At 36.5% G+C, this 24249-nt stretch overlaps 1 protein-coding gene and 1 long non-coding RNA gene across 34 annotated transcripts in view; one reads left to right on the top strand and one right to left on the bottom strand.

The window, feature by feature from the left end:
* ADGRL2 (adhesion G protein-coupled receptor L2) overlaps positions 1-24249 on the top strand; it is a 382604-nt gene that overhangs the window by 110516 nt on the left and 247839 nt on the right. The window lies entirely within an intron of this gene.
* LOC107053990 overlaps positions 16707-24249 on the bottom strand; it is a 39309-nt gene continuing 31766 nt past the window's right edge. Inside the window, exons 4-7 of the long non-coding RNA XR_001467866.4 lie at positions 21664-21726; positions 20256-20339; positions 19036-19136; positions 16707-18936 (exon numbers count right to left, since the gene is read on the bottom strand). This is a non-coding gene — a long non-coding RNA (uncharacterized LOC107053990). The remainder of the gene's footprint in view (positions 18937-19035; positions 19137-20255; positions 20340-21663; positions 21727-24249) is intronic.

Here is a 24249-nt window from a genome sequence, read left to right as displayed (position 1 = left end):
TACTTGAGTTCCACGGCTGAGGAACACAGCTGTCATGCAGGGACTGGTACTGCAGCACTTGTGTGCTGTCCTTGTGACCACATTGTAAGAGTTCAATCAAATGGGAAGTTATTTTAGTTGACTCCAATACAGAGTAATTATTTATAGCTGCAGGAAATATTTTATCTTTTTCTCCTATTTTGATTCCTTTGCCATTCCTTTAGACAAACTTGCTCATTCCAGCTCTTCTGGCAGTAATCTAATGGATCTTTGGACATCCGGGGGAGTGACCATAGCATTACTTCTCTCCACATATCCCCAAATCCCAAACAGTTGGTTAGGCAACATGTACAAATTGATCCTGTGCTGTTTGTACAACTAAATCCAACAAATAAAATGTTTAAAGAGCTGCAAGATGCAATGGGGATGCTTTGCAGTTCCTTGACTTTTATTAAGTAAGGTGAGCAGCCAGTATTATATACCTATCTGGAGAACTTCTGATATATATGCTATATCTCTTTCCGTGAGGTAGCATTTGCCTCATTCTTGCATTTTTTAAATGAAAGCAAACTGTCACCTGCTAGTGTGCAACTTGTTTAATTCTCCCCTATAGTTTGTAGTGCAATGTTCTACATCAATTAAAAACAGATGAGGGAATGGTTTAGCTGAAGAGTTTGTTTCCTTGTAATCAACTGCAAAAAAGACCAAGGTCGTCTAACAGATTTCTTCTCTCACTTAGCAGAGAGGGCTGTGTGAATGCAAATTGCTTTATTGGTGGAGGGAATTGAAATTATAAAAAGCAAGACTTAAAGAAGTGCAAAATCAGGACTGTGTCGGAATAGGGACAATATAACTGTGGCATGGATTCCCATATGGGACTAAATTATCTAAATTTTAGTAATGTCAGCGGTTGTGTGACTGCTGGAATGCAGCCAATGTGCCTTATTTTTTATTTTTTTTTTAATGGTTCTGATTCTACACAACTTTAAATATGCAGAACACTACATTTGCTCTAGGTGTCATAGTGGCACTTCTGTGGTGCATAATTTTGCATGCTCATTCTATTTAATAGAAACATAAAAGTAGCCTAAATAGTAACCTAATCCAAAGTAAAGTTACTATGATTTTAGTCTAGGTTATGGTATCTTCAGAAAAAGACTGCTTACTGCAACGGGTGTATATATCACGGTTGTCTCCCTTCTTAGTGCATTCCATTCAGTAATACTATTTTGTAGCAACTCAATAAAGCTGATAGTTTTTCTGGGTAATTACCCACAGCCCCCTGCAGGACAAATTAGCATTCATGACCTGAATAATGCTTACTAGAAAGAGTTCAATGGAATTTACTTAATCAGAATCATTGCTTTCTCGTGGCTACACTATTTTTAACCTAGTCCCCATTGTCTGCTAATAGCAAAAACCCTGTCAGTGCCAGGTCCAACTTGGCACTGGATGTATAAGGGGAGAAAGATTATCCTCCTCAGAGGTACTTAGTGCATTTTTAAAGCTTATGGTCTGTATTCTGCAGTCTTTACTTGGACTTTGCTTAGCTAAAAGTGCTTGGAAGTTGGTGGGAGATTTGCCAGGTGACAGTGTTGAATCAGAGATTATGAAAAGAAGTGTATATACTTTTGCTAGTTTGTCCATGACTTATAATTTCTAGTAACCGCAAAGGCTGCTAAAGAGGACATTCAAAGGTGCTTTTTCTTTTCTGGTCATGTGAGTGGAGCAGAAGTTATTGCTTATTTCATCCTATTTTTTAAGAGTTTTTGTTTTTTCCTTTGTGGTAGTTGTTTGTTTTTTTTAATTATCTCTGACGTTTCCTAAATTTCATAAAATAGAAATAGCTATTGTTGTGATGGTTCGTGTTTTGTCTTCCCAGTTCCCAAGACTGTAGCATGTCAAGGTTAATATAACACAGGTGATCCCTTGAATGGCTTAACCAGATGCTCACTAAAGGGGACCAGAAGGATTGGAAAGATTTTCTGAAATATTACAAAGATTTGGTGTATGCATACATACACAACCATCACAACCAACAAATAAAATCAGAAAAATACCAAGCAGGAGTTGAACTATCATTTCCCATGAAGGAATTCACTTTAAATGTATTTTACTTACACAAGCTATGTCAATTAGAGCATTAGGAAATGAGAGCGAGGCCCAAACTGTACAGAACTCAAAGACTTTATTTTCCTATATTTTCTGATCAGTGCCTTCAAACTGTTGCCAATCATTTTTCATTCCTAGCCAAAGCTGGACTCTTAAAAAAAAAAAAAAAAAAAAAAAAAAAAGCACGGAGACCTGTAGTCCTCCTGTGTCCTTTTAAGCAAAGACTGTATTCACTGTGAGTTTGCGCTGTGTAATATCACTGAGAGCAAATTTTAATGACTAATTTAATGACTCTGGAAATGGATGTTGACAGTAAGGATGCTGGAAATACAGGAAACACTGGAGGACTCTTCAGGGTCCTAGTCTTAGTGAAAGAGGGTATATTAATGAGTACAAATATGCATCACAGAAATAAGAATTGTGCACTGAAAAAAAGTGTTCATTTGGTTGGATCTCTCCAGCTCAGCCGATAGGAGTCAAAATAATCCCAGTTATGATTAAGCAAGAAGTGAGACAAACTGCATCAAAACAATGTGAACAATTGAGTAAAGAAACTCATCAAGGCCAAATTTATCCTCACCTACATGTTAGCGCAATCCAGTTCAAGACAATCCTGACCTACTCGTTTCTGTAGTTGTCAGGATGTATTAAGTAGTTCTGCTCTGTGAGGAATGGAGAAATAGCATCACAGCCAGCAACACATTTTATTGTTCATAGATGCAAAGAAAAAAAAAAAAAGACAGAGCTGTCCTTCAGATTTACTTTTTTTTTTTTTTTTTAACTTTAACAGTTGAGACTATGCTAGGATGTTGGAGGTAGAACATTTTTTCTCTATCATTATTGAAGAAATACAGTCTCCTCAATAAAGCAGCAACAATTGTTTCCTCAAGGAGACTACTCCAGTTCCAAATGCATTGGATGAAATAACAGGTTAATTTATTTTAGATGAGCATCATATTGTTTATTTGAAGAGGAGATGTAATTACAATGGAAAACTTAACACCAGCAAAATTTACAAAGAAGCTTTAGTCACTAAGGTGGAGTTTGTGCAGTCTGCTTGGCTTCACTTGGCCTGAGTCATTCCAAAACTAGACTGTAAAGCCTTCCTCTTGGATAATGTCACTCTATCCCACACCCATCAATTATTAAAAACTGCTTTTCTGGATCTTCACATCCATCATCAAATAAAACCTCCCCAAAAGGCTAAAATCAGGCTGTAAAGCTCTAAATGGTCAAGCTCAGGGGTTGGGTTTTTTGTTGTTGTTTGGTGGGGGTTGTTTATTTTTTAAGATTCCTTTAGTGAATACAAATAAATTAAAGATTAAATCTGGCTTTCCCTAGCTATATATACATATGCAGAGAGGAATGCAATTCATTGAAGGGTTGTTAGAGGGCATCACAATTGTAGATGTAGTGTGGTTGTGAAAATAGTGCTTAGGAAACCTGAATTTTGCATTTTTGTCAGAGTAACTTCTCTAATCAAGAATCCAGGACAATTAGAGAAAAAAAACTGGTTGAGAGAAAACTCTGAGTAATACATCTTCAGAAGAATTCATTTTTTGCTGTTTCACAGCGGTATTTCCTACTTCGTTAGTTTCATTTCTGTTTTTTTACAAATTGTTGTTAAATCAATCTTTTCCATTCCATCATCACATTGTCAGTGTAAGGAAAGATCATGAGCAAAATGTCAAATTGAAGCTCAAACTTATTTATTAAAATAATATACTCCATCAGCAACTCCCATCAGGGTTATTTGCTGAAGATGATACATCGCTCATGGATTTATTGGTGGAGGAACAAGTAATGGAACTTTAGTCACTTCAGATCCTCTGTTTATTCCTTGTGGATTCAAAAAAGAGGTTTGTTGATAATGTTTAATATAAAACAGTTGAAATCTTTCCATTGATACAGGTCAACAAGAGAGAGTGTTTCAGTTGGTACTCAGCAATATTTCTCTATATGGGATCATCCTTCTTTTCCTAGGAACTGAAGCAACAGCAATTAGGATTCACACACACAGAAAATGAGCACCTTGACAACCATTAAACTTGCAGGAATGCTGATAACCAACAGTAACTGTGAATATTTCCTTGATGAGATTCCTCAGTCTGCTTTGCCTTGTTGCACTGACCTCTGAAGTGATATTCTGCAAGCTCCCTGCTGCTCACAGTTTGGGGATTATCAGATTGCCTACCTTGGGCAGCAGCTCTCTTATCTAGTTGATGTAAGATCATAACTCTCAGTTGTAGTCATGTACAAAGCTAAGATAGAAGCAGAGAATTTAAAATAGGGAAAAAAAAAAAAAAAAAAGAAAGAAAGAAAGAAACTAAAAAAAAGCCCCTTAACCACTTTGGAAAAGTTTACAATTTCAAGGAATGAGGTATAGTAAGGTATCAAAAATATGGCTCTTATACTGTTAATTTACTGCAGTAGTTTTCCAACAGAAAAGAATTAAATCCCTCCTTTCTGACGTGTCCCCATCCTGGATGAACCCAAGGTCCTAAACAGAGATAAGGGCCAGGTGTGGCTTGTGAAGGAACAGGAACAGCAGGAGAGCTGTGCTGGCTCCTCAGGCAGCCCTGGGAACTGAGATCCTACTTCATGATTACAAATGAATAACAGAGTTTGGCATGTCTTCAGTCCACCTCACACCTTGAGGTGCTATGGTATGTGCTTGTCTTTTGTCCAGGAGATCTGTGTTCTGAGGAACAATAATCAAGTCCTGTCCTTGGCCAAAGACAGACAAGTGTGCAGGATGTAGCAGTGGGGACAGCGGTGTGTGGGAACCACCCATTGCACCTTCTCCCTATAATAGTGTCTGGCATGTTTCTGACTCTTGCAATCCATCCTTTCCTAAGAACAGATATGCTACGTGTTACATTTAACAAACTTGTTCTAGTCATTAATAAACTTTATCAGTGTTTGCTACATTAAGATCTGTTTATATTTTGGTGAAGGTCTAAAGATATTTGAGTGGTTAGTAAAAGAAAATAATGTGCTAGATTTACAGACAGACTGACATAATGTTATCTTTGAGAAAAAAAAAAATTAGAAGTCAAGCAGTGTAGTATGTCTTCAATAATATTTGAGTGGGAGCTTTTTTTATCAATAATGTAGCTTTGCCAAACCCAAACACAGAAGTATGCTGGAGACCTCGACCTTTGGAAAATAATGTTTAGTGACATTAATCTACATCTAATAGAGGGTTTTGTATCATCGCTTTGGTTTCTATCTGCATTATTGTAGCACATAGGCTGTCACCTGCATTTATATAACATGAGACTGATTATTCCTTATCGTGCATAAAATGCAGACCTCTAGGAAGAGTTCATTTTGGACCATTTCCAATGGTATGTGTAAGATGTTAGAAGCAGAGTACTGCTTTTAAGGCTATCGAGTGCAATTTGCACTCTTTTTCTCTTCAGTATGTCTTATGCTTGACAAGATAATTGGCCCCCATAACATACACACATCCTAGAACACATTTATTACAAAGCCATTGTATTGACGTATAGATACAGATATCAGTGAAGGAATGTAGTTGCTATTCTTTATGCAGAGTGCTATATGTGGAATATAGATTCATAAATAAAATTAGAGATTGTAATAAACTGAAGATGAAAAAAATAGAACTGAGAACTTACACATGGAAGTGTTCCACTTGTCAGAGAAAAAAGAATGCTCTATTTCATATTAGTAGCCTTAAAGTGGTTGTGATCAGAGCTTATTTCTTAATACAGAGTTTTTTAGAGGCTTGCAAGGATTCTTTATTTCAAAATATTGTGTACCTGTATTACTGCTTTGAGTATGTGCCTTTCTGAAACATAATATGCACATTCTGGAATATCCAATCTAAGTAGTTTATTGTCTATTGTTGCTACAATTCTATAAATTAGATATAAAAATAATTTACAACAAAAGTAAAGTACAAGTGATGTGTATATTCCTAAATTACTGTATCAGCCTAAGAAGTGAGCCAAAGTTCAACGCAATTCAGAAAATATTAAGAAAATAATTTCAACAACTTAATTTTGTCAATTTGTTTCAGATAGATTGGTTGGTAACCTAAGTTTACAGTATGGTCCCTTCCAACCCAAACCATTCTATGATTCTAAGATTATAGTATTTGTTTTATTTACTCTTTTGGTTTTACCATTAGTTGATTGCTTTTGGTATTTTTGACAGTTTATAGTCTGTACTTTTGTGACTTGCTAGCAAAAAAAAAAAAAAAAAAAGTGTTAGATGTCTCATATTGGAGTATTCCATCCTTTATTCTGAACATTCTACATGGGTGTTCACATTCAAAGCACCTAACAGAGGTTGCTCATTCTTTGCTATGGTTGCACATAGCTTACATGACATAAAAAGAGAATAGAAGCTCAGCTGGTCTGTGTTGTACATCCTATGTCTTAATCTACAGTTTTATTGAGTGATATAATCAAATAAGATCTCATTATGGCAGCATCTAGATCTCACATTCCAGTTCAGTGAGAGCAGTATATGTGAGAAATAACAGGGTAAAACTGGTCATGCAAAAAGCAATCATTCCCTTTAACATCTGTGATGAATTGTGTTAGGTAAGCTATGACCTGCTCTTCCTTCAGAAAGTGTTTGTGACTGAAACAGTTGATTCTTTGGCAAACAATATTTTACATTATTTCCATACAATACAAAAAAAGAAAAAAAAAGAAAAAAAAAGAAAAAAAGTGAAATAAACATATATAAAACAGAATGCTGCATAGTATTGTTCTGCTAAAAAAAAAAAAAAAATGTGTAATTCTGAATTTGGATGGATGGAAACCTTTCTTTAAAAATGCTGTATTTGCCAGTGAGATGCACAGTCTTCTTCTGTTTGCCAGCTCTAGGAATTATACCTTTGCTCAGCAGCCTTGATTTGTAGCTGCAGCTAAAAGCAGCTCTGTTCAGTGAAGGTCATTTTTGTTCTCTCTTAAACCTAATACAACATGAATGAAATCAGTGACCCAACATACTCAACAAAATTTGTTTTATAGGAAGGAGTTCCCAGCCAGGCACCCTCTATTCAGGCCTTGTGTTTCCAACACCAGCTGTAACAACAAGGAGTGAGCATGTCCAGGCCCAGTTTTGTTGCCTCAGTGCTACTGACATGACCCTAGTGAACGATGGAGGGTTTTGAGGTTGCATTACATCAGTCCAGCCCAAAAATCTGGCTAAGCACAAAGTGAAAGTGAAAGATTGACATTCTGGAGCAGTGACTCAGGGCTCTGCTTGTTTAAGTCCACATGTGAGATGCAGAGCAATGGAAACCTGGCAGAATGTTTCTTAGAATAATGGTAAAAACCTTTTTTAAGGTGACAGCTTCACAAAATAAAATAAAAATTAAATAAAATGTAAAAAAAATGTTTTCAACACTGGTATCTTTGAATATCTGCTCATTCTATTGATACCCCAAAACTGTGCCTTTTTTTCTGACTGCTTCTGTAGCTGAAGTTACTGATCTGTTTGCTACATATGCAGTCAGGATGATTTTCCAAAGCACTCTGCTTTTTACCGGGCACTCAGCTGGTTTTCAGAGAAGCTGTGATTTTTCTTCAGGTTGTACTCATTCTAGCCATGAGTACTTTTCACTCTATCACTAATCTTTTTCTTCTTCTTTTTTTTTTTTAATCCAAAGCAGTATCTTTCTTATGCATTAAAATGTGATTTAAAATTATGAGGACATTGATATTATTTACAGAAATCAGAATCTAGTCCAGTTAAGTTTATAAAATCAGTCCAGAAAACTTAAAGTACAGATGAACTGCACAGATTGGTAAGCAAACAGCCTGAAAATTCTGCTGTATATGATGTCATCCCTTTGCTGTAGGTCAGAAATAACTTCATGCTGTTAATTATAGGTATTTATCATAGTTCATATAATTTTGTGGGGCCCTGACAGTGATCAAAGGTGGTTCATTGGACGCCTGTCATCAAGTGAGCTGGTAATTGTGGAATAGCTTATTTACTAAATCTAATATGTCATTAAATAGACTTATTTTCTCCTTTTCAGAAGTTAATGTAGTTGATAAAAGGACAGTTCTGTTTAAGTAAATTTGATTTGCTGCAGTCAGGTACAATAATTACGTATGCTTATGTATACTAGATGTTTGCACATTAACACATAAAATTTATATTACAGCATTTTTAAAAGTCTATCTTACACTGATAATAGCCAGGGAGATAGGAATTATGACCTATGAAAACTCAATTTTAAGATGAATAACAAATATAAATATATAAAAGACATATATATATAAAATATATAAAAGACTGAAATCACTATCATACATGTTTACTGTGTGCCCAAACTGATTCTTGAAATTATTTTAAAAACATTAGAAGGAAATTTAGACCTCATGCAAACATGCTGCATTTCAGCCATGAGGACTGCTTTTGTAAATCTCAATGAACATATGAAAAAAGAAAAACAAAACAGAGAAGGATTTGAACTGGAACAGAGAAGCTGATAGTGCTACAATTAGATACATGCTGAACTTTATTTTTTTCACTGTGCCTCTGAGCCTGAAAGTGCTTTTGTTCTAACCTTGCACCTGGATCCAGCCTGCTTGCTTTGAATCTGCCTGCATCCTGCCTGGGAACACCACATGTGCAAAGAATGGCCCCTCTCCAGGTTTTGCAGCCTGTTTGTGGTGAAGATGAGTGTGCCAGTTCAGAGCCCTCTGTTCAGTGTTGACTAAGGCCTTGAAGAGTTCTTCAGCCTCACTAGGCTGCAGAAGAGCTTATTGAGACTGTCAGCCTTTTTTCCTGCCAGCTACTTTTTTTTATTATTATTAGGCTGATAAACTCCTGAATTGTTGAAAAGCAGCTGCTCTGAGGCGGATTTAGCTAATTCTCAGGGTGCTTCTGGGTGTGTGGGAGATATATTTACCTCTGGACTATGAAGGTCCCTTGCATTGTTAGACCTAGGTGACCTCTTTTTAGATCAAAAAGAGGTTTCTGGAATGCAATTAAAATGCAGTAGTTCTTTTCTGTAAAGCCTCGGTAACCCAATCAACAGTTCTCTTCCCCCATCTTTTTGTCAGTTTATCTACACTCTCGTATTTTATTCCTAGTTCAAATGTTGTCTGTGTGGTAATTTTGTTTTACCTTATCGGAAAATACCTTAGATAGTATTATTGAAACTCTCCTTATTTAAAAAAAAGTGTCGTGCCTTCTACCAGCTCGTTCTGCAAAGGTTCAAGCTATTAATTTTCACATATTGCTCAAGTAAGCAAAACAGTGTGCATTTGATTTTTTTCCCTAATAATCTCAGATGTAGTTTTGTTGTAATGTAGTACACAATTCATATTGATTAACATGTCTGTAAGTGAGATATGCATTTTATAGACACATTCCAAAGTGAAGCATGAAATCGAACTGTAAATAATTACATTTTTTGAAAGAGTGGGTTTTTTGTTTTTTTTCAGTTCTGTGGAAAAATTTGTACTAACTGAAACAAAGGTTTCATTAAAACTAAAAACAAATTTACATTTGTAGGAGTTTCAGCACTGTCGTTTTCAATTTGTTATATGCCTTTACCTGGCATGCTATTTCACCCTTCATGACACACATCGATACCTTCTTTATGTCTGGCTATTACCACTCATTTAAAAATCTATTTTACATGATTCTTTCAGCCAAAAATGGACCATAATGACATAGAATAGAGCCTGTGCTTCATAAATTCTCCCAGAATCAATACTTTGGCTGGGAATTTGTCAGTCTTACAAAGCTATGCATCATTAAACTTTACTATTATTACAGTGGACTCTGCTTCAAAGTTCACTACCTAGCTGATATTGGATGAACCCATTTAAACCAAGGAAAAAATATGAGACATGAATGCTTCTGTACTGACATGTATTTATCCATATAATGTTTAATTTATGAAATATAAGTAGGTCTTAAACTGCTTATTGGTTTATGGGCAAAGTTCAGCAATATCATCATTAGAGATTATATGCTGATTACAAGTTATTGGCAAATGACTTTAAACTGAATCCATTCAGATTATTTCAGATATGACTTATTCTGCACGTAGGATCTTATACATTAATCACACAACAATGAATTTGTGAGCACAAACATCCTTTTGAACTCAGAACATTTTTCCAGTCAAATCACATTAGAAATCTTTTTATCAATACTGGATATTAGGAATTTTTTGTCCCATACCTATTTGTAAGTTGAGGATTTTTTTAGTAAAACTACAGTTATGTGTGCAAATGTGTCTGTTGCATGCTGTTGATCACGTCCTATTCCTCAGTATTCTGCATGAAGCACTTTAACTTCTCACTCAGGAAAGACTTTGACATGGCTCCCAGATAGAATAATGAACAAATAATTATATTTGGGAATTTATGGTGACGCACAGGAGAAAGACTGTTTATTTCTACTACTCAGGTCTTCAATACTGAAAACACATCCACAGATCAGGTTGTAGAAGGGTTATAAGCAGAGGAAAAGCTAAATTCAAAATATTGTCTATGTGCAATAAATGAAGCAGGCTATATGTGCCCACCTCAAATTCTTGCTTGACTGACCAGTTCCTGGATATGAGGGTTTTCAGACCCCACTGGTCAGCCTTCCTGTCCTCCTCTGCAGTGCTCCTGGTGCAACCAACACTCTGCTCAGATGGGAGGGGTCATACCAGCACCTGTGGGCATTGTGCTTTACCAACCACGTGCAAGTAAGTACTTGAGAAAATACTGACACTCAGGATTAAATAAGTATGTAGGGAACAGGATTAACTGCACTGGTTCAAAGGGCTCTTGGTTGTTCCTACCTCAAGGAAACACAGAAGCATACAAGGCTCCAGTGAAATCACAAACTTCTAAAAATGCAAGTATTTTTTGCTAGTCCCATGAGAAGTCACCTGCAAAAAGATAAAGGACAAAATCGATGGTTTGTTGGCAGGCACACACACAGGCACACGTCCTCTCTATCCTCTCCTTGGGTTGCCACAGCTGCCTGTCTGCTGTCTCAGCATCCCCTCTTGCACTCAGGCGATCACAAAAAGGAGAAAACAAAAAGGGTCATTAGTTAAGAGACGCAGGTGTGAAAAGACTTTCTAAACCGTAGACTTGGTGCACCTGCTCCAGTGAGTATTGCTGGGAATTGGGACAGGTGTGCTAATCTCCAGGCCTTGCCAGGCTTGTAGAGATTGCTGGTTACGGACACTGTGTGCTGTTTGCACACAGAAGAAAATAGCACAGTGCTGGTCTCACTGTGTCTTTGGTGATCCTGTGAGCAAGTATCAGATCAGCGTTAAAGTTTGCATTTTAAAACCTGTGCTCCTATTTCTGATTGCCTTGACTACTTCTTTTCTAACTCTTACATACTGAAAAGAACAACAACAAAAATAAAGCAGGTTGGAATATCCAGTTTGAGTTTTCCAGGCTTTCCTCACAGATGTTAATTTCAGTTGCTTTTTTACCAGGCATCAGGCTCTTCTTACATACTTTGTCCAGAGCAGATTGGGTTACTGGATTGTTTGCCAGTGCTATGATGGTATCTTAAAGGTATCCACAAGATCAGGTTTATCATTCTAGGCCCAAGTTTATATGAAGTTTTTGCTCGGTACCAAAGTAGTTGTGCTGGAATCAGTGTTCCAATTCAAATCCAGTGTTCTACAGTGCTAAAGATGCTGCTAGGAAGTCATTAATGAGCCACCAAAACCTACAGCTTTTATACTTCATTTGAAATATTCGCACAACTGAAAACCAGATATCTCTACGGTCTCTCACGTACTTATGAATTTTTTTCTGTATATACATAAAATATCTGTTATATGTTTCTCATCACAGAGAATAGTTGAACTAAATGTAATATATATATTGGAAGATGAAAGTAAAATAGAGCATAGTGAATGATATAAAATAGTAAGATGACTTACAAAACACTGGTGTACGTGGCATGGATGACAGAAGATCCCCAAGGTTTTAGAGAAACTGTTCAGATATTCATTAGTACTGAGCACTTCCTTGGGGACACTGGCTACATGGAATTGGAAAGATAAACTTACCCTCTCACACACAATCCCAATCAAAACCTTTCACAGAATTTCCAAGTCAAAGGATATGACAAAGATACAACTGCTGTCTTCATTATTGTCTTATTATTTTTTCATTTATAGCACGCACTTACATGCCTGGCATTTCACAGATAAAAGGCATTGCAGAGCCTCTATCCCAAGCATCTTACAGTCTAATCTAATCAGCACAAATTGCACAGTAAGTTAAGCCACAATAAACATATTTATATCTCTATGGAGAAAAAAAGGATATGTGAAAACATAAAAAAAGCAGAAAAGGTTTTCTAGGAAATGTTCCCTTTTGTGTTTGATTTTACTTAGCTTAATTTCTTTAGTAATGCTGGGCTGGTAAGGGGGAAAGAGTGGCAGTGGGTTGTTCTTAAGCAATGATGAGAGGTGGAAAGGGAAGATAAAACTAAAGGAAGAAAATGAGGAGTTGAAGGAGGGGGAATGAGGTCATTGGATGCACTAGGGAAATGTGGAAAGGGGTTGACTGCTCAAGGCAGAGGCAGCAGTCTGGAAGAGAGTATGAAGGCAGAAAGAGACAAAAGGAACACAGTGCAGGGCAGAGCCTGCAGAGTGAACATGGAGTATCTGGGGAAGCAGGAGGAAACAAGAAAGGAAAGTCATTACAAGGTGTTTTGTAAGGTAAGTGCTGATGTATTGAGCTGAGAGTTAGTGAAAGACTGCTAGCCTCAGATACACTGAAGTGTGTGGGACATATTCTTCCTCCGAAATGTCTGTATAAATGGTACACAGCTCTTGCTACAGCCTTTGGGTTGAAACAGCAGGCGTGTCTTTGAATAAGCCTTTTGAATCTGAGACTCTTTGTGACACATGCTGAATCTACATTGGGCCAAGCCAAAAGAAACATCGCTACTGTCCCTCCCATAGACTACTCACCTGTTTGGTCCCTAGGTGGCTGAAAGATGAAACCTTCCAAACCTACTATGAAGGTTTTTATGCATGAGGTACAATATTGACCCATTTGAACATCAATAGTGCAGTTTCCATAGATGTGGTGAAACTAGAGGTTCATCTAGGCTGTCTGTAGCTAACAGCAATACCTGTGTTTTAAAATGTTTTTGTTTTTTTTTCATTAATGTTGCTACAGAAGAAATGCTGATATACTTCTCATTGACTCCAGCGTACTTAGTTTTAGCCTACTCCATCTATTGAAGCAGTCAGTTCTACCAGTGCTGCTTTAGTCTCTTAAAGTTCAGAATCAAGAGTGATTTTGTAGCTCTTTGCCTAACAATCTGTTGTGTTGACATTTGAGGAACATCTAGCATATTTCCAGTGAATATATTCTTATGAGAAACTCCTGTTAGGCCGCATGAAGGGTAAGATTTATATGGCATTTTCTCTATTAAATGCTCTACTGTGTTTTAAAGATTCCATATATTTTTATATGTCTATATTCTATTTTATAGATTTTTCAGAATTTTCTGAGTTATATTTATTGTCCCCACAGCTTTGTGTTCTTCCACAAAATATTTGTCTTTTAGGATTTAGGCCCTTGCTTTTAGGAATCTATTTTAAACCAAATTCTCTTTGCTTTTTGTTTTGAAGTCAATGCACAGGCAAATCATCCAGAGGGAGTTATAGATACTGCATTCTCTATACAAACAGCTCCAAATTTAGAAATCTTTTTTGAAGTGTGATTTAGTAAATAAGGGTTTTTTTGGTGGGTTGTTGTTGTTGTTTTTTTGTTTTTTGTCTAAAATTCATTAGGAGTAAATGGTTAGTGGGAACAGTTCCTTCTCCAAATCCAGTGTGCTTGAAGTCCTTCCCATGCTGCCTTTATCATCTTTGCAGAGTTCAACGATTACATATTTGACTTCAATTTACAAAAGCTTACCACTAGAGTAAAGGTAATATATTTGGTGTTTTGATATAATCTGTTTTGTGAGCACTACTGTCAATATCTATAAACTTCTCTCAATACACCACACGAATGTTAACATTTTCCTTTTGACTATTATTTACTCTAAAACAACAAGGATGTTCAGGAGGGAAGAGGGAGAGGGATGTTTTGGATGATTTGTCAGTTACAACCCAAGGGACTACAGATGCAACTAGTCTTATTTTTATATTTATTGTAAAATTAAATGTTGACATAAGGTCTGAGGGATTTGCATGAATACAACAACGTCATTATTAAACAGCTGGGATCCTTGAATTTTTCAAAACTAATTCCAGGAAGAAAAAAAATAATGAAAGCATAGCTCATGTGATAGAGTATAATGAGTAGTTCCTCTTGTTTTCTCAAGAAATTATTCTGCACTTTTGAAAAATAATCAGTGGTAGTAATTTTCAGTGCTTTTTTCATTTAATACTTTTTACATTTTTCAAATGAAGTCCATAAAGCTGTAACATGTATATTGATATCCTTTTTTCTATACCAAGTGCCAATTTTATTGTGGAATAGGATTGTGCACTATACAGAGGCCCATTTGTCTCCTCAGACAATAATGAGATATGTTTATGCTGTTTCACATAGTTTTGGCTGTATTAAAACATCTGGTTACAGCGAAGGGGTGTATTAAGCTAAGGTTTATGCCTGTCTGTCCTGGCATATTGAGAACAGAAGGTCAAATTTTTGCATTAAATGAATGGAGGATGAGAAGTCAAAGGCAGGTGTCCCTGGCAGTGCTGTCAACTGTTTAAAGCCTAACATCTGCTGGCAAAACTCACTCCAGCCAAAACCAGTAACGGATCAGAGTGGTATGGTTAGTATACATCCCAGTTCCTTCACCATGTAGTTGGTGTATCTTTTATTCATCAGTCCACAACCTTAACTGCCCTCCTCTGGTGAAAATGCTGGGCCCTGGGTAGCTGTAGAGTTAGAGAAGTTTTGCTCTCCTTAGAGGTGTTGCTCTCCCTTGATCAAACGGAGCTGCACCAACCATCACTTTTGTAGCCCATATGCTCACCACAACAAGCATGCGTCCATAAGAAATTGCATGTATGTTAATAACATTCACACTCATTGAATGAAACTCACAAAGCCTAGTAAACATCCTGTTATTCCGACTGGAGATTATATACTATTATCCTTTTTATTCTACTGCTTGCCACCCAAATTGTGGTTGCGTCAGTGTGTGGGTAGTTTCATTAACTCCTGAAATAGTCCTGTTGAATCCCTTCCCTTCTCATTAAGTGGGCCACTGAAGGGTCAGTACAAGTTAGGAGCCCAAAACAGATGGTACTAATTTTGGAATCAACTATTAGAAATAGAAACTCTTCTGTTCTTCCAGGAGCAGCCAGGCACATTGAAGTTCACAGCTGTTCTTAATGCTATCACTTTTACCGCTAGCACACACCTTATTCGGGACGTGCTGAGTACAGAATATGGATAAGAAATGGTTCTGCTTGTCATTAGGACATCTTTAGCTAAGATTAGTAGCCACATTTCTGAATTTTTCTAATGAAAGATTTGTCAAAAAACAGTAGACAAGTTTGCTTCAAGCCCTTTCTCAGTTTTCAAACCTACACTTCTCAGTTTACTGAAATAGTAAGGGATGCCAAATTACTATTCAAAAAATCCTAAAGGGCTGAAAAGAAGCAGTCTATTTTCTTTCTTTCTTTTTTTCTTTCTGTCTGTCTGTTGTCAGCCTTTCTTTCAAGCATGGAGTTTCAGCATTAACATTTGGAAAGTGAGGTCTCCTCATCACAGCATGCTGGCTTCTAGTGAAGTCTTTGCAACTTGTCAGTAAAACTTCCAAGGTTTTGGAGGCACAAGAGCACAATACATCATATTTCCAAATTTCATTCACTTCCATCTCTGCAGTTCTTGGGAAAAGGGAAATTGTGGCCAAATTCTTTTCATATCCCCTTACACCTATTCTGTATGTCTTATGCTTATTCAGCCAAGTAAGGGAACAAAAGCTCCTGCTGCTCACTCACCTCCTTGTTCCAGCTGTCCAAACTAAAGGCTGTACTCTGAGCCAGACTATTTCCTCACATCCATTTCTTCTTTATGTATAACTAGGTAGAAAGAAGGAAGGATGAGCCTGGCCTTTGTACCAGCACTCTTTTCTTACATAGGTACAATACTTCTATAGCTGATTAGGACAGCTAGCAAGCCAGATGAGTGGGGGAAGAAAAAAAAAAAAAAAAGAAACACCTGACTTTCATTACTGCAAGAATGTAGCTTTTGTGGAGAAAAAGGAGTGAAAATGAAGAATTATTTATTTCTGAGTAATGGAAAAGTTGTATTGCAATGTCAATTATAGAACTAGGAAAGCCTGCTGCAATATTCTATTACGCGGGCTACAGCCTGCCTCTGAACTGATCCGTTCTTACTTGCAAGAAATCTTCCAGAAAACTGTGATCTTTCATTTTTAAAATTCTGGTCTTGGAAAATACACTGCTATTACATGTTATGCCTTATTCATGACTACACTGAAAGTTCAATCTTGCTTTTAGGGTCTAGGAGACAAATTTATCCTTCTTAGTAGTACAGAGAGCATTTAATAAAGCAAATGCTTTTCCTCCACTGAGCAGAAGGGAAAAAGGAATAACTGGAAAAGGCCTCAGTGAATTGGAGCACCTCTAGGGAGGTCTCCAAGCTTCAGTAAGCAGATCTCAGGAAAGCTGGGATGAGGTTGATCTAATGAGTGCATCATGACCCAGTGAATCAATTGGCCATTCAAGCTGTGCTTTGCCTCTACAGCTGATTTGAACTGATTTGTTCTGCCAGCTTATTGATACAACTGAGTGATTTTCAGAACTCAACCTTGTTGTTTAAACTCTCCTCAATTTCTCCCTAATTATGTCATCTCTACATTCGTCTTTACGGTTCTAACCTCAGTACATGACTGTGCTCTCTTTCTTTCCTACTGTGCAAAGAGCTTAGGTCCTTGTTCATGGCAGTTTGCATAACTGATTGTAAAACTAAGGGAAATCTAAGTTAAAGACCAAGCTGAATTTTACTAAGGGATGGTGCTTAACAAATCATCTCTGGAGTGCTGTTATATCTGTTCAGCAAATTTTCTGGACAAAGACACCCATAGTAGAAATGAACTTTCTTAGTGGGGAAGAATTTTAAAGCTTCTCATCATAAACAGCACTTTGGTATGGACTTGAGATGTGTAGAAATATCAAGGGCATATTATAAATCCTTGTACTTGGGCTGAGCTATTCTGCCAGTTCAGACATAGGTGCCAATCACTTGAGTTAGCTGTGCAGGATAAACATCCTGGGAATTAAGTACAAGTGGTAAGGCACATCCTAATGTTTTCCTTCAGACTTCAATTTCCATTGACTTCCAGTAAAAGTGTAAGATTTTGTTATGGCCACTTGCTTACTGAAATCTAAACAAAACTAAGCTGTCTTGTTTAAAAAGTCAGACTGAGAGCAATATGTTCCAAAAGACATAAAAGCATCTAAAATCTGAACTCAGGATGGAAAATGAAATTAATGCCGTCATTGACTCTTTGAATACTCTTGTTAGAAACCTAAAGCAAAGAGATTTTTTAAAACTCAAGGGTCCAATTTTGCATTCTTGGGGAAGGATATTTGTTGCTTGGGCATCTTCTGGAAATTCACTGTGAGTTTTCTTATATAACTTTTGCAGAGTTTGGTACATCAGGACTAAATCACCATATCATACAATTTAGGTAGCAGTAGGGGTTTTTGGTTGGTTTGTTTGTTTTTAACCTTCTAAAGACTTTCTGCAGGATTTTAAGGGCACAGAACACTTAAACCGTTTCTGACATTTATATTAATGTGAACTGTGTCTCTCCCCATGAAATTATTTTCACTTAGCATACAAGAAGTAGAGAATATTGAAGCAGGAATAGTTTTTGTTTCTTAATGAGAATCAGTACAGTTATAAAGATAATCAGATTACTCAAAATGTTAATTACTCTAATTCACTGCAGTCTGATACAAAAATATTGTTTCTCCCTCCATGCCAGAAATATCATCACTAACTGTCTTTCTGAACTTTTAAACGTATTTATTTTTTGTATATTTCTAAAATCACTGTTTTCCACAAAACAAAGGGTGCCACTGAAAAAGATACATACAATACATCTTGGCTGAATTCATAAAGAATGAAGAAAAGAGAAAGGAAAATAAAATGACTGCTTTTCAAATCCTCCTTCTGTGTTGAAACCTACTCCAGCTCAATTCATACTGAATGCCAGTGGCATCATTTAAATTTTGGATACAAACTTTGGTTTTGGAGTAAACACCCTTACTTAAGCATATGGAAAAAGGTTATCTGACTCCTGAAATTTTCAGTCTACTTTAATTTATAATCAGTGCCATAAAAAAATAGTCTGGCTTTGTTTCAGTGTTAGGATATATAATACATCCATTTAAATTTGGTTCTTGAAGTTGTATTTGGTTTATATAGCCACTCTTCTCTAGTTGTTGTCATTTCTTGCAGCTTCATAATAATGAAACATAAGGAGATGATGAGATAATTAAAGTTCCAGATAGGCAAAATGTTTAAATCATCAGCTTAACTTGGTTTGATATGCAGTTCTGTCTGTCAGGTGCTTGAAGGAGGAGTTGGAGATTCACATCTATCATTCACTAAAAGCAATTTTGTTCAAGCAGAATCATAGTTCCTGGAAGTAAGGAATTGTTTCCATCCAGGAAGGACTGCCGCATGAATTGTAGGAGGGCGCTACAGTATACTGATATTCCTTCAAAGTTTTCAGGAAGTTTTTAAGAGCTGATTGTTGTGGAAATTTAAAACTTTTATGCCATCTTCCTGCAGATATGCATCGTATTCTCCTTCCACTCCAGTCCGATGAGGTTGTGTTGTAACTCCATACCTGTTGCAATTAATGTAGAAGGACATGCTGCACTAGTTGCTGATAATGAGAGAGATGGCAGGAGGTTTAAGGAAAAAAAGACATTTAAGACACTTTTACCTGTGAAAACTATGTTTGCAGAGGTATCAGCAACATAAGGCTTTCCACAATTCATTCCTTACGTGACTTCAACATTAGTCATTTCAGCCAAAAACTCACTGCTAAAAGTACAAAATTAATTCATTTTCAGAAGGCTGCAATAATTCTAGTTGTGTGGTGGTGAATTTTATGCTAGGAATGCTTCTTTCCTGAAGTTGGATTTTGATTGACAAATTCATTTCATGTAAAAATATCACATAGCCATCAGGTGGTTAAAAGTTTTCAGCTGTTTCTACCCTTGCCTGAATTTGAACCAGTGACCTGAAGGCAAAAAGCTTTGTATCTCATTAGCAAAACCCTCAGCTATACCGTGCACCCCTTCAGTTCAATTCAGTTCAATTTAAATGAAAAAAAATTTAGCAGTGATATGAAACATAAGAGAAGCATTTTACATTTAATTTTCTATGTGTTTTTTTAAACACTGGAAGATGGAGAGAGTTTCAAAAGAGAGAGGATTTAAAAAAAAAATTAACATATAGCCACTGCCATGACTGTTTAAATGTCAGAAAACTCTAATCTAAGCAGTGCTATTTCCAGCTGTGACTAAAGAAAAAGCAGGAAAAAAGCAGCTTTGCTTCTTTGCTGTTCTAACATATTCCTAATAATAAAGATCATTGTCTTTGAACTCTCCCAACCTTACTCTGTTCTCCTTTGCTAAAGCCATTAAAATGATTAGAACCTCAAGCAGGGTTACAGTGTTAAAATGCTTGACTTTTCCCTTTCTCCAAACAGAACCGGCTTGTTTTAAATGTGGCACACATCACAGTAATCTAGTCTAACTCTTCTATCAGTCCGGCTAAATTTCTTCAACAGATTTGCCCAAAATTGTGTTGAAAAACATAAATCACTGGATTAAACTTGTAGAGAATGATGAAAGCTGAATTCATGTATATACATGTGGTGGTACAAATGGACTCTTTTACTGTTTAACCTGAATGAAAGCAATAAATTTGAAACAGGTTTAACTGATGATATTGGTAATCCACAACAGATTTCATAAACGTTGTTGAATGAACTTTTTTTTTTTGTTGAGTAATCTCTAAGATTAAAGAAGGAACAGATAACCCAGTCAGTTGAAATTCACATTTTTTTCTTGTTTAAGTTTTGATCTGAATGAAAACAGTAACAATAATTGCATTTTTTATTTATTCATTAATAGAATATTTGAATTAAATACTTACTAAATGTCTTGAAAGCCAATATGAATCTTCTCCAGAACAGACTTTCTCAAGAGCAGAGAACATTCTCACTGAAGTTAGCTTAAACTCCATTTAAAAGTAGAATTAAAAACAAATTGTTAATTTTTAGGTATTTTTGCAGACTGTGTTAATTCCCCCCCTTGGACTGTAAGGGAACATGATTCTCCTGTAATTTATTCTGTCCTATAATTTAGGAAGCTCTTTCCTGGCAATTATGTGAAAGCAATATTTAGCTGCAGGGAACCTTTACAGTGATTTGAATTTTCCAGATAAGAAGGACTTGAGCGTAAGCAGTTGTGGGTGTGTGCTGACACAGGCATCATTACTACCTTTGTCTCCATTTGATAATGATGGAATACGCCATACAAATGTATGGCAACAGTACACTTAATGAGAATATTTCATCAGTGGTAAAAAATTATATTGAAGAATAAGTGATTATTATATCAACACATTACTGATATAACCAAGCTGGACTAAAACATTCAAACTGAAATCCTTGAAAAATAATGTTTCAGACTTGACCCTGCTGAAATCAGTTAAAATCAGAAGCAACATTTGCAATGGCTGCAGTAGAGCTAGGAGTCTTCTAAGTCTTCTGCTTGGGTGCAATTTGAGTGAGAGGTGAAGAGATTTAGGGTCAACCCTGCAGAAGCTTAAGAAGCTGATTTTGTTAAGGAGCTGTTTTGACGTTCCTATCCTTCTTGTCATGCTTTGCTGTTTTTTTTCTTCTATATTTTAGACCAACTCATTTGGCTCCCACATCTAGAAAGATGGGCTGGTATGTAAGCTGTGAAATGAGTGAGGCAGACTGACAACTAGTAAAGTACACATGGATATGTATACACATATTCTTACACAGTGCAGGAAAATCAGGAAAAAGATTTACAAACATTGCAATTTTAGTAAGTATTGCATCATGTATTCTAAGTATTGCTTTAAAAAACTCTTGAATATAGTCATTCCTGTGCTTCTTATCAAATGTTTTTGATGCATAGATTTAACACATTTGGTTATTTAGATATGTGTTTGTTTGACAGGGAGAGAAAACACTCAGCTAAATTCTTCTCTGATACCAATTGAGTGAGACATTTAATTGTCTGCTTAATTTAAAGTATCCAAGTTATCTTATCTAGAAAAACGAATCATCACATGGTTTAAGTTATGCAGGTGCTTAAATAGCTGCATGAACTCAGTGATATCTGTGTCACACAATATTTCCAATGTCATAGATGTTTCTCAGATTTTACCTGCCTGTCACTAGGAATAGTTTGCCCGTGCTGCATTTTTTCCCGCAGTGTATGTTTTAATTCCTGAACCACACTCTCCACATAAAATATTTCTCTATGACAATTCCAGTAACATTTTCTAATCACAAAATAATATTTACCATCTTCCCCCATGTGGTTTTCAGAACAGAGGGAGCTGCTGCAGTTCTGTAGAGGTCATGAACCTGGTTGATGAAGCACAGATGAATATAAAGTATTCTACTGAGCTTAACGGGCTTTATTAATGTGCAGATCCAATACACGTTTTTATTTAAATTCATCTAGAGGCTAAAGGACACATATTTCAATTGTTATTTTGCATTTAGTTTTGTGAAATTAGTTTTGCATGTTTTTAAAATAGAAGTGTGATTAGATATCTACAGATTACTTTCCATTAATTATAGACACTGCACCTAATAGTGCTTTTGGACTTTTAATGGAAGAATCAACCAATAATTTAATTTGAAATAGATTTGAACAAGATTCGCTCTATGAAGTAGAACTGCTTCTTGTCCTTAATCCATACATTCAATCTCAGTGCTGACTAAGACCCAGACTTTACATTTCTTTTTCTTTTAAAGATGAAAAAAAAATTTCCTTATTTTCTGCCTCTCATTATTTAATAGATTTCCATCCATAAATAGGAATATAGTGTCAAACCATTGGCACTAGGTAAAACATTTTCAAAAGGCTTAAGTCATTCCTTCTGAGCTTTGATCATGTTTGTACCTGATTTGAGACTAGTTTTTAAAGATACTGAATGAACTAAAGATTTAAACAAGTGCTCATTGAGATTTTTTCGTAAATGTATGTTGATTACAATGAAATGTATACCTTAATTCAAGTGGGTAGTTCTGTAAATTCTCATATTATTTTATATGCATACTTTAAGCATCTAAGTCACTGAAGTCTTTGGCACACACTTCCTTTGCAGAACTGCTGGGTGAGATGCTATCATATTCCACCCTTCACTGTTTCCCCACTGCTGAAGATTACTGCTCCCACTGGAGAGCTGGCAGATTGAGACACACACCCACATCTCAGTCACATCAGTAAGAAGTCTGAGGCCTTTAGTTTAAATTGCTGACTGAGGCATCTTTCATCTAAGCTCTAGGACTTTGCATTTAAGCAGCTGACAAGCACGTATGCATTCCATTCCCCATATTCAGCAGAGGGGCAAAACAGATAGTGGGAGAAAGTATCTGGTAATTTTCTTATGTTACCTCTGTTGCAGCCTACTGCTAAATGCCCTTAGTCATCTAAATTCCCCTTTTCAAATATGTCCTAGGCATTCCAAAGGAGGTGGTTCTTAATGTATTTAGGTGATGAAATTATAGCAAGTTGTTGCCAAGGAGTGGCATGTTACAGTTTGTACTGGTAAAAACACAGCTGAATAGGCGTTGGCTGCCATTTCTCTCCTAGTATTCAATCTTAGAAAGAAATGGAGCGTTGCTTCCTGAAAAGTTGTAGTAAGATGCCCACTGAGCAACTCCGCAGATGCCAACTCTGCCATCTGGCACAGCCCTACACACTGCATGCCAGTAAGATATCCCAGACACCAGCTAAAATGAATTGCATACAACATTCCACAGCTCTTTTTATTTATCAGTAAAGAAAAGATATGTATGCCAATAGGATTAAGCTGTTGTTTCTATAATATAGAGGAGCCAGCCAAAATAGTAAGACTTCTGCTCTATGACTTCTGCTCCATTTTCTGGCACTGAAGCTTCAGCTGCTTACCGGCTTTCCAGTCCATTTTTCTGTTCAGAGGGGCAAACTACCATTCATTTTTCCCTCACTGTCTTCTCATTTGCACAGAACCTGTTGCTATTAAACAAGCTTAATTTCAAAATGTGAGTGTTTCATTTCGCTGAAGCTTTATCTGCTTATATTTTAATTCAGTATTTGTGAACCCTTGACACGAACATCTGAATATTTGGGTTATAAGACTAAGATATTCAATTGCAGAAGAAGTTAGCGCAGCTTGAGGACTTTTAATCACCTTTATGCTTTTTGATCCTGCAGTATTCTAATTAAGAAGCATGTCAGACCTGTTCTTAGGCTGCTCTGGGGCACAGAGAAGTCATTGCATCAGCCTGATGACTGCATAGGTGCAAAGTCACTCCTTCCCTCTAGTCGTGTCACCTTTGCTAGTTGTAAGGTTTTATAGGGAAATAAGGGTAGTTTTTGTTGTCAGGGGTGGTTTTAGAAGAGCTTTGCGTCAGTGTAGAAAAAAAACACCATTTGTTATTGGAACATCCAGCTTCATATCTGATCTTTGTTACACTGCTTCATACAATTCAAAAAAAAAGTAAAGAGCAATTGCACCTTGTTACATATAACCACTTCAAGAAAAAACAATTATAGCAGGCCTCCATCCTGGTGAAGAAGGCTGTACACTATAAAGACTGGATATGGCAAAATGACCTTATAGTTAAGTGAGAGAAAAGAGGTTGGTGTGGTAAGTATATTGGGCATGTTGGTGGTAGGCACAGAACCACCAGAAAGGCTAAATCTGACCTTAAGGGCCAACCTCTAGCGCCTGTGAGCAAAAGCACAGATAATGTAGACTTGCTGCTAAATGGATGCTGCTAAATAGTGACAGCAGATGCAAATAAGGCTGTAAGTTATTACTCTACTCTTCACTGATAAGGTCTCCTATGCCTCTGTGGCTAGAGACAGAATTGGAAGAGGACAGCAAACAACAG

Source organism: Gallus gallus, chromosome 8 (assembly GCF_016699485.2).
Source record: "Gallus gallus isolate bGalGal1 chromosome 8, bGalGal1.mat.broiler.GRCg7b, whole genome shotgun sequence".
Lineage (NCBI taxonomy): Eukaryota > Metazoa > Chordata > Aves > Galliformes > Phasianidae > Gallus > Gallus gallus.
This window is presented reverse-complemented; position numbering and strand designations above follow the sequence as displayed.